Source organism: Anomaloglossus baeobatrachus, chromosome 5 (genome assembly GCF_048569485.1).
Source record: "Anomaloglossus baeobatrachus isolate aAnoBae1 chromosome 5, aAnoBae1.hap1, whole genome shotgun sequence".
Classification (NCBI taxonomy): Eukaryota; Metazoa; Chordata; class Amphibia; order Anura; family Aromobatidae; genus Anomaloglossus; species Anomaloglossus baeobatrachus.
The window spans coordinates 545158272-545167696 of NC_134357.1; positions in this window are offsets into that span (position 1 = coordinate 545158272).

Sequence of the window (9425 nt, forward strand, 5' to 3'; positions counted from 1 at the left end):
TTGGATCACCTGAATAAAGTCTCAGAATAATCACATCTAACGGATGCAACAATTCTGGGTGGCTGCGGGCTGCTATTTTTAGGCATGAGGGCCTAATAACCATGGGTCTCCCCAGCCTGAGAATACCAGCCCCCAGCTGTCTGCTTTATCTTGACTGGGTATCAAAATTTAGGGAGGATCGCACGTTGATTTTTTAAATGACTTAAATAATTTAGAAAAAGTTGCATGGGGTCCCTAGTATTTTGATACACAGACAAGATAACGCTCATGGCTAAGGGCTGCAGCCTGTAGCCGTGTGCTTATCTGTGCTGGGTATCAAAGTACGGGGGACTCTACGTTATTTCTTTCAATTATTTATTTATTTATTTACACTCTATAACCAATCACAGACACTGGCACGCCGGCAGTCTGTCTGCAACCAATCACAGATGCTGTCACAGAGGGTAGCTGGGGGAAGCAGTGAATATGCATGAAAGCTAAAGGTTCTTTTACACACTGCAACATCGCTAGCGATGTCGCTGTAACATCACCGGTTTTGTGACATAATAGCAACCTCCCCAGCGACATTGCAGTGTGTGACACGCATCAGCGACCTGGCCCCCGCTGTGAGGTCGCTGATCGCTACAAATCTTTCAGGACCATTTTTTGGTCCTTTGTTTCCCACTGCGCAGCATGCATCGGTGTGTTTGACACCGTTACAACGACATCATTAGCGACTTAGAACCCAGCCCGTAGGCTTGCTGTAGCGTTGCCTTTCCCTTGCTGTGTGACACGTCCCCAACGACCAGCGAGGTCATTCTGCAGGTCCGTATCGCTGCTGCTGCGTCGTTGGCCAGATCTGCCTGTTTGACAGCTCACCAGCGACTTTCCAGCAATCCCGGTCAGGTTGGGATCGCTGGTGGGATCGCTAGAAAGTCTCAGTGTGTAAAGGAGCCTTAAAGGGAAGGTATCGCGGTTTTTTATTTTTGTATTAAAAATAGTGATTATGAAATAAAGTATTTCTAATACAAAATGAAAATTGCAGCTTATTTAGTTTTTAATGTAATTCTTATTTTACTGGCGGCACTGGGGGCTGCCATGCTGGATTTGCTGTGTGTGTAACGACAGTAACTCCTTCCTTTATGGCAGCCCCTGTGCATAGACTCTGATAGTCCCCTGGGCTGTGCAGAACACAACAGAGGGAGGAGTTCAGCGCCATTATTGTGGAGCTCACAGCGTGTGCTGTTTGCTCCACTTTACCCCTGTCACCCGCCGAAATGTGTGAGTACGGGCCGCCTCCTCTCCCCTCGTTACTGTCTCCAATGACATCCCATCCCTCCGTTCTCCCCAGCCCCTGCTCTGCCCCAGCTACTGACGCCGCCCCTCCCCCTCGCCATTACCGTCTCCAATGACACCCCCCTCCCTCCGTTCTCCCAAGTCCCCGCTCTGCCTGGTGCCGCAGCTCCCCCAGCTCTGCCCTCCGCTGCTGTGTGTGTGTGTGTAGCACAAGGTCCCCACCAGGGGTGATTGTGAGTGTGTGTCGGCGCTTGCGATGCTGTGCAGTGAGCTTCCAGGACCTGCGAGAGGATCACATGGGAAGCATGTGATATCTCTGGATGTTGTGAGTGTGTGCGCGTAATTGTACAGTTATGTGCGATATCGTGAGTGTATGCGATCGGATGTGTGAGTATATGCGATCGGATGTGTGAGTATATGCGATCGGATGTGTAAAATGTCGGCCGGACGCAGGGGAGGATGGCATGCAGCACAGCTGCCTGGAGCGCCCACCGGAGGTCACAGGGAGGAATGATGTGAAAGGTGTGTGTGTGGCACAAGGTACCCATCAGGGGTGATTGTGTGTGTGTGTATGTGTGTGTGTGTGGCACAAGGTCCCCATCAGGGGTGATTGTGTGTGTGTGTAGCACAAGGTCCCCACCAGGGGTGATTGTGAGTGTGTGTCGGCGCTTGCGATGCTGTGCAGTGAGCTTCCAGGACCTGCGAGAGGATCACATGGGAAGCATGTGATATCTCTGGATGTTGTGAGTGTGTGCGCGTAATTGTACAGTTATGTGCGATATCGTGAGTGTATGCGATCGGATGTGTGAGTATATGCGATCGGATGTGTAAAATGTCGGCCGGACGCAGGGGAGGATGGCATGCAGCACAGCTGCCTGGAGCGCCCACCGGAGGTCACAGGGAGGAATGATGTGAAAGGTGTGTGTGTGGCACAAGGTACCCATCAGGGGTGATTGTGTGTGTATGTGTGTGTGTGTGGCACAAGGTCCCCATCAGGGGTGATTGTGTGTGTGTGTAGCACAAGGTACCCATCAGGGGTGATTGTGTGTGTGTGTGTGTGTGTGTGGCACAAGGTCCCCATCAGGGGTGATTGTGTGTGTGTGTGTGTGTGTGTGTGTGTGTCACAAGGTCCCCATCAGGGGTGATTGTGTGTGTGTGTGTGTGTGTGTGTGTGTGGCACAAGGTCCCCATCAGGGGTGATTGTGTGTGTGTGTAGCACAAGGTCCCCATCAGGGGTGATTGTGTGTGTGTGTGTGGCACAAGGTACCCATCAGGGGTGATTGTGTGTGTGTGTGTGTGTGTGTGTGGGGCACAAGGTCCCCATCAGGGGTGATTGTGTGTGTGTGTGGCACAAGGTCCCCATCAGGGGTGATTGTGTGTGTGTGTAGCACAAGGTCCCAATCAGGGGTGATTGTGTGTGTGTAGCACAAGGTCCCCATCAGGAGTGATTGTGTGTGTGTGTGTGTGTGTGCGTGTGGCACAAGGTCCCCATCGCACAGTTATGTGCGATATCGTGAGTGTATGCGATCGGATGTGTGAGTATATGCGATCGGATGTGTGAGTATATGCGATCGGATGTGTGAAATGTCGGCCGGACGCAGGGGAGGATGGCATGCAGCACAGCTGCCTGGAGCGCCCACCGGAGGTCACAGGGAGGAATGATGTGAAAGGTGTGTGTGTGGTACAAGGTCCCCATCAGGGGTGATTGTGTGTATGTGTGTGTGTGTGTGGCACAAGGTCCCCATCAGGGGTGATCGTGTGTGTGTGTGGCACAAGGGCCCCATCAGGGGTGATTGTGTGTGTGTGTAGCACAAGGTCCCCACCAGGGGTGATTGTGTGTGTGTGTGGCACAAGGTCCCCATCAGGGGCGATTGTGTGTGTGTGTGTGTGGCACAAGGTCCCCATCAGGGGTGATTGTGTGTGTGTGTGTGTGTGTGTGTGTGGGTGTGGCACAAGGTCCCCATCAGGGGTGATTGTGTGTGTGTGTGTGTGTGTGTGTGGCACAAGGTCCCCATCAGGGGTGATTGTGTGTGTGTGTGTGTGTGTGTGTGTGTGTGGCACAAGGTCCCCATCAGGGGTGATTGTGTGTGTGTGTAGCACAAGGTCCCCATCAGGGGTGATTGTGTGTGTGTGTGTGTGTGTGTGGCACAAGGTCCCCATCAGGGGTGATTGTGTGTGTGTGTGTGTGGGGCACAACGTCCCTATCAGGGGTGATTGTGTGTGTGTGTGGCACAAGGTCCCCATCAGGGGTGATTGTGTGTGTGTGTAGCACAAGGTCCCAATCAGGGGTGATTGTGTGTGTGTAGCACAAGGTCCCCATCAGGAGTGATTGTGTGTGTGTGTGTGCGTGTGGCACAAGGTCCCCATCAGGGGTGATTGTGTGTGTGTGTGTGTGGCACAAGGTCCCCATCAGGGGTGATTGTGTGTGTGTGTGTGTGTGTGTGTGTGTGGGGCACAAGGTCCCCATCAGGGGTGATTGTGTGTGTGTGTGGCACAAGGTCCCCATCAGGGGTGATTGTGTGTGTGTGTAGTACAAGGTCCCCATCAGGAGTGATTGTGTGAGTGTGTGTGTGTGTGGCACAAGGTCCCCATCAGGGGTGATTGTGTGTTTGTGTGTGTGTGTGTGTGTGTGTGTGTGTAGCACAAGGTCCCCATCAGGGGTGATTGTGTGTATGTGTGTGTGTGTGTGTGTGTGTGGGTGTGTGTGTGTGTGTGTAGCACAAGGTCCCAATCAGGGGTGATTGTGTGTGTGTGTGTGTGTGTGTGTGTGTGTAGCACAAGGTCCCCATCAGGGGTGATTGTGTGTGTGTGTGTGTGGCACAAGATCCCCATCAGGGGTGATTGTGTGTGTGTGTGTGTAGCACAAGGTCCCCATCAGGGGTAGTTGTGTGTGTGTGTGTGTGGCACAAGGTCCCCATCAGGGGTGATTGTGTGTGTGTGTGTATGTGTGTGTGTGTGGCACAAGGTCCCCATCAGGGTGATTGTGTGTGTGTGTGTGTGTCTGTGGCACAAGGTCCCCATCAGGGGTGATTGTGTGTGTGTGTGGCACAAGGTCCCCATCAGGGGTGATTGTGTGTGTGTGTGTGTGTCACAAGGTCCCCATCAGGGGTGGTTGTGTGTGTGGCACAAGGTCCCCATCAGGGGTGATTGTGTGTGTGTGTGTGTGTGTGTGTGTGTGGCACAAGGTCCCCATCAGGGGTGATTGTGTGTGTAGCACAAGGTCCCCATCAGGGGTGATTGTGTGTGTGTAGCACAAGGTCCCCATCAGGGGTGATTGTGTGTGTGTGTGTGTGTAGCACAAAGTCCCCATCAGGGGTGATTGTGTGTGTGTGTGTGTGTGTGTGTGTGTGTGGCACAAGGTCCCCATCAGGGGTGATTGTGTGTGTGTGTGTAGCACAAGGTCCCCATCAGGGGTGATTGTGTGTGTGTGTGTAGCACAAGGTCCCCATCAGGGGTGATTGTGTGTGTGTGTGTGTGTGTGTGTGTGTGGCACAAGGTCCCCATCAGGGGTGATTGTGTGTGTATGTGTGTGTGTGCACGCGCGCCACTGCATGTGAGTACCTGTGTGTGTACCGGTGATACTGTCTGCAGGGTTGTGTATCTAATCCTATCCTGTGTGATACTGTCTGCTGAGCCGTGTATCTAATCCTGTCATGTGATACTGTCTGCTGACCTGTGTATCTAATCCTGTCGTGTGATACTGTCTGCTGAGACGTGTATCTAATCCTATGTTGTCTGATACTGTCTGCACGGCTGTTTATCTAATCCTCTCCTGTGTGATACTGTCTGCAGGGCTGTGTATCTAATCCTATCCTGTGTGATACTGTCTGCAGGGCTGTGTATCTAATCCTCTTCTGTGTGATACTGTCTGCTGAGCTGTGTATCTAATCCTATCCTTTGTGATTCTGTCTGCTGAGCTGTGTATCTAATCCTATCCTGTGTGATACTGTCTGCTGAGCTGTGTATCTAATCCTATCCTGTGTGATACTGTCTGCAGAGCAGTGTATCCAATCCTATCGTGTCATACCGTCTGCTGAGCTGTGTATCTAATCCTATCCTGTGATACTGTCTTCTGAGCTGTGTATCTAATCCTATCCTGTGTGATACTGTCTGCTGAGCTGTGTATCTAATCCTATCCTGTGTGATACGGTCTGCTGAGCTGTGTATCTAATCCTATCCTGTGTGATACTGTCTGCAGAGCCGTGTATCCAATCCTATCGTGTCATACTGTCTGCTGAGCTGTGTATCTAATCATGTCCGGTGTGATACTGTCTGCTTAGCCGTGTATCTAATACTCCTGTGTGATACTATCTGCTGAGCCGTGTATCTAATCCTATCCTGTGATACTGTCTGCACAGCTGTGTATCTAATCCCATCCTGTGTGATACTGTCTGCAGGGCTGTGTATCTAATCCTGTCCTGTGTGATACTGTCTGCTGAGCTGTGTATCTAATCCTATCCTTTGTGATTCTGTCTGCTGAGCTGTGTATCTAATCCTATCCTGTGTGATACTGTCGCTGAGCTGTGTATCTAATCCTACCCTGTGTGATACTGTCTGCTGAGCTGTGTATCTAATCCTCTCCTGTGTGATACTGTCTGCTGAGCTGTGTATCTAATCCTCTCCTGTGTGATATTGTCTGCAGAGCCGTGTATCTAATCCTATCCTGTGTGATACTGTCTGCTGAGCTGTGTATCTAAGACTATTGTGTGATACTGTCTGCTGAGCTGTGTATCTAATCCTCTCCTGTGTGATACTGTCTGCAGAGCAGTGTATCTAATCCTATCCTGTGTGATAGTGTCTGAGCCGTGTATCTAATCCTATCCTGTGTGATACTGTCCGCAGAGCCGTGTATCTAATCCTATCCTGTGTGATACTGTCTGCAGAGCCGTGTATCTAATCCTATCGTGTGATATTGTCTGCTGAGCTGTGTATCTAATCCTCTCCTGTGTGATAGTCTGCTGAGCTGTGTATCTAATCCTATCCTGTGATACTGTCTGCTGAGCTGTGTATCTAATCCTATCCTATGTGATACTGTCTGCAGAGCAGTGTATCTAATCCTATCCTGTGTGATCGTGTCTGCTGAACCGTGTATCTAATCCTATCCTGTGTGATACTGTCTGCTGAGCCGTGTATCTAATCCTATCCTGTGATACTGTCTGCTGAGCTGTGTATCTAATCCTATCGTGTGATACTGTCTGCTGAGCTGTGTATCTAATCCTATCCTGTGTGATACTCCTGCTGTCCTTGGTGACACTTTAGACATTTCTGGTCACCAGGAAAATGGCTGTGCATTATGTCCTTACATGTCATTCTCTGTTATCTGTTGTAAACACTCAGATTAGGAGGGGGAGGCGACATCACACACAGGAGAGCAGACTCCGCCCACTTTACGGCAGGCTGTAATCTGAGCTTTTTATACAGTGGAAATTCAGTAGGATTTCAGAAGCTGCTCACCCTAGTGTTTAACAGTGGAAAATATCAAACTTTTTAATTTTTTTTTTATATTTTGCACAATTAAAAAAAAAAAAAATAATATTTAAACAAAACAATTACTTTACATTTTTTCAGTTATTATTATTTTTTTTTTGACGATACCTTCCCTTTAAGGCTAAGTTCACACTTCCGTTGTTTTGCTTCTATCAGGTCCGTTGTTGCGACTGACGCAACGGATGTGTTATTTCACAGGATTCCGTTCACAGGAATGCTGTGAAAAAACTGATTCAGCAGCTCCATTACCATCTGGAGCACGGTGGGCCCCGACTGGCGATTAGGATATATACCCCTTGGTCCTAATCTGCCGGTCCCCCCATAACAAAAAGAAAATGTGCAATCCGCATTTAAACAAAATTAGAACGGTGCAAAAGTATGGGCACCTCAACATAAAAGTGACTAATATTTTGTAGATCCTCCTTTTGCAAAAATCACAGCCTCTAGTCGCTTCCTGTAGCTTTTAATGAGTTCCTGGATCCTGGATGAAGGTATATTTGACCATTCCTGTTTACAAAACAATTCCAGTTCAGTTAAGTTTGATGGTCGCCGAGCATGGACAGCACGCTTCAAATCATTCCACAGATTTTCAATGATATTCAGGTCTGGGGACTGGGATGGCCATTCCAGAACATTGTAATTGTTCCTCTGCATGAATGCCTGAGTAGATTTGGAGCGGTGTTTTGGATCATTATCTTGCTGAAATATCCATCCCCTGCGTAACTTCAACTTCGTCACTGATTCTTGCACATTATTGTCAAGAATCTGCTGATACTGAGTTGAATCCATGCGACCCTCAACTTTAACAAGATTCCCGGTGCCGGCATTGGCCACACAGCCCCAAAGCATGATGGAACCTCCACCAAATTTTACTGTGGGTAGCAAGTGCTTTTCTTGGAATGCCGTGTTTTTTTGCCTCCATGCATAACGCCTTTTTGTATGACCAAACAACTCAATCTTTGTTTCATCAGTCCACAGGGCCTTCTTCCAAAATGTAACTGGCTTGTCCAAATGTGCTTTTGCATACCTCAGACAACTCTGTTTGTGGCGTGCTTGCAGAAACGGCTTCTTTCGCATCACTCTCCCATACAGCTTCTCCTTGTGCAAAGTGCGCTGTATTGTTGACCAATGCACAGTGACATCATCTGCAGCAAGATGATGCTGCAGGTCTTTGGAGGTGGTCTGTGGATTGTCCTTGACTGTTCACACCATTCTTCTCTGCCTTTCTGCTATTTTTCTAGGCCTGCCACTTCTGGGCTTAACAAGAACTGTACCTGTGTTCTTCCATTTCCTTACTATGTTCCTCACAGTGGAAACTGACAGTTTAAATCTCTGAGACAACTTCTTGTATCCTTCCCCTGAACAGCTATGTTGAATAATTTTTGTTTTCAGATCATTTGAGAGTTGTTTTGAGGAGCCTATGATGCCACTCTTCATAGGAGATTCAAATAAGAGAACTACTTGCAAGTGGCCACCTTAAATACCTTTTCTCATGATTGGATACACCTGTCTATGAAGTTCAAAGCTCAATGAGGTTACAAAACCAATTTAGTGCTTCAGTAAGTCAGTAAAAAGTAGTTAGGCGTGTTCAAAACAAGAAATTGATAAGGGTGCCCATACTTATGCACCTGTCAAATTTAGTTTAAATACAGATTGCACATATTCCTCATTTCAATTCAGAAATATTACTGAGTCCATCATTTATTAGATATATGAAACTGAAATAGATTTTGCAAAAACCCAAATTGTTATAAAGAAAAAAGGTTAACATTAATAGGGGTGCCCAAACTTTTACATATGACTATGTTAGCATGCAAGCATATTTGTTGTTACTGCAACTTATTGCCTCCTGTTGTCTAAAGTTAGCTGATTAATTGATTAATGAGTTATATTGACCCAGATCTAAGCACAAACCTTCCTATATAACTAGACCTAGCTAAGGGGAAGCATTTGTTCAGGGGGCATTTGTGCAAATTTTATCCAACTGCTGATTTTTATAAGTGCACAGCAGTTATACATGGCATGAATCTAACTCTCATCTTTTCATACAGGTATATATAATCATCTCTCATCTGAATTCTAACTCTGCTTTTTGCATATAGTAATGCAATGGTATATATAATCATCTTCTCTCATCTGCTGAATTCTAACTCCAATTTCTGCTTATAGCAAAGCAATGGTATATATAATCATTTGATCTTACTGAGTTTGTTCTTGGATGCTGAAATCTTATCTCACTTTTTCATGGGGTTTATAATCTATGTTAGCATGCAAGCATATTTGTTGTTACTGCAACTTATTGCCTCCTGTTGTCTAAAGTTAGCTGATTGATTAACAAGTTAAATTGATCCAGATCTAAGCACAAACTTTCCAATATAACTAGACCTAGCTAAGGGGAAGCATTTGTGCAGATTTTATCCAAGTGCTAATTTTTATAAGTGCATAGCAGTTATACATAGCAGTTGTACAGGGCAGGAGACAGGTAAGGCATTCAAGACAATCAAACAAACTTGCTCCAAGTTCAGTTGTGCAGCAAAATGTTTCGACCTAATGTATTTGTATCATTTATATGCTAGCTGCTTCAATCCCTCATTTCTACAACTCTTTCACACATCCAGTGCACTCCATCCATATCAGTCCCTCTCTCCTCCCCTCTCCTATGG